Source organism: Pinus tabuliformis, chromosome X (assembly GCF_031772625.1).
Source record: "Pinus tabuliformis cultivar Carrire ecotype Pingquan chromosome X, CPIR1, whole genome shotgun sequence".
Lineage (NCBI taxonomy): Eukaryota > Viridiplantae > Streptophyta > Pinopsida > Pinales > Pinaceae > Pinus > Pinus tabuliformis.
In genome coordinates this window covers 1,321,618,129-1,321,620,457 of record NC_142308.1, presented here as the reverse complement: position 1 = coordinate 1,321,620,457, position 2,329 = coordinate 1,321,618,129, and positions in this window count along the sequence as shown.

Here is a 2,329-nt window from a genome sequence, read left to right as displayed (position 1 = left end):
CCTTGAATTTAGTTCTAGAGACTATTCACAAGAATCTTGAAAAGCAATAAAATGTAAAATTAAAAGTCCATTAATCTATATTTTATATGTTATGAGAATAAAAAATAGCTAAAAATAAATATCTCCACAAGGTAAAATGAGAAAACACACAAATCCAATATAAATAAAACATTTAGTTAATTCACAATAAAAATAATGATTTTGGTCCCTGAATCTCCCCCAACAACACAAAATATATATATAAAATTAATCAAAACACAATTTAATTTGAATAAAAAGAAAAATAATATATATTCATAATCAAAACAAAGTTGGTAAGAAACTTAAATATCCACTTAAAACATATATTCCAAAGATAATTTAACATGAGATAAGTGAGATTTTACATAATAATATTACAGGAGAAAGATATTTTCACGTAAGTAATATAAATTGACAATAAAACAAAATTCGCTGGCCATCTCAATAATTTGGGTGAGAAGGATGGACAATGTATATCCATAATCAAAATAAAATTTGCACTAAAGCTTAGATATCCACTCCCCAACACAATTTGGGTGGAAAGGAGGTGATAGAAAAGTTGTAAGAGGAAGATAGTTTGGGTTGTTTTGCTTAATTGTAAGTTGGATAGTTATCACCAAATATGTACTTCATAAATTATCATTTAAAATGGACAGCCAACCTAAGCAACATGGGTATTATTATGTTCCACTCCACCTATGAAACATGGGTAGTCTTTATGATACACCATGAATAAATATCTTAACATGAGATTGTGAACATATGAAGAATACATGGTCGGCCACTACCCATCAGGTGACCAATGGGGATGGTGTATAGTCGGGTGGGCACATGTGGATAAGCACAAGGGGCGACCTATCAACTACTTCGAACTTCCAAGTGTCTAACAACAGCGAGAATGTAACGTGGGGCCATGAAGACCTATTGCTACATTAGCCCCTAAAATATCAACCCCAAGTCACATCGCAGAACTTCCAATACAAATTAATTAAGTGACCACCACAGGTATCGACTGATATTCTTCTGCTCAGAAACAACGACTAATCGCCATTGCGTGCAGATCAAGAAGTTATTTGGAACCTGTTAGTCTTTAACATGAAAAAACAACCGCCGCAGCCCAAGCATTGATTCTTTGCATTAATTCAAATAAAAACAGAATGAATCCACTATTATTATTATTATTTGTACAAGGAATCCACTATTATTATTATTATTTGTACAAGGAATTTCCTCAGGCAAATTAGACTTTTGGAATAATTTATTTCATAATATCAGTGGCCAAGCAAATCCTACGATCCTTTTCTTCAAATCTTAGAACATTCAGCCAGCAATGGCGTTAGATGTTACATGGAAAACATAAAAGAATTTATGCGCACACAGTATTCTCTGTGATTGTTCAGATAAGCGCATAGAGACGCAAAACTTCTCACTGTTTTCCACGTTCAACCATTAAGAAAAAAATATTCGGTTCCCATCAGTGACGTAGAAAACATGATTGAAAGAGACTGCCATTCTTTGGTCAATTACATACTCTTTACCTATTCTATAACTAAATACATCAAATAATATTCAAGAATAAAGTATTATAATTTATGATGATTTATTTATTACATAATTGTAATTAAAAAAGAAAAAAGAAAGTATTATAATTATTTATAGTTGAATATATACATTAGTCTAGATCTATTTTAATCTATATCTATAAAATGTTTAGAGGAATCAAATCTCTCAAAATACAAGCTTAGTATGGAACCATCTAGAGGGATTAAATATCTAGATATGTAAACCTTTTACAAACAATATGGGGATGATGATGTCATGTTAGTGTTAGATAATATTACATTAAAAAGTAATAAAAAATAAAGTCAGCCTAGTTAAAACAATAATAATAAAAGTATATGTCCTCTCATATCCACATATATTAACCAAGTTTGTTTTGTATGTAGCAAAGATTTCCTTATATTTGGCAATTTAGAAGGAAGATGTATCCATATTTCATGACGTAGAAGACCTTTTGATAAAGCTTGGAGATCCCTAAAGTAAGTTGATGAAATGGAAATATATTAAATGATAAGGAATGAAATATACATATATATCTCTTTAACTGATATTTATGACACATAATTAGAAATACCCAAAGAGAGTTAACCTATGTAACCTATATGTAAGATAAAATTGTGTGGTGTATCTTGCATATAAATTACATAGGTTAACTTTCTTTGGGTACTATGAAATCTGTGTCTTACTTATAAGTTAAATTGATTAACTCTTTTAGGATTTCTTTCTAGATTATGAATTGTTGTCTTCT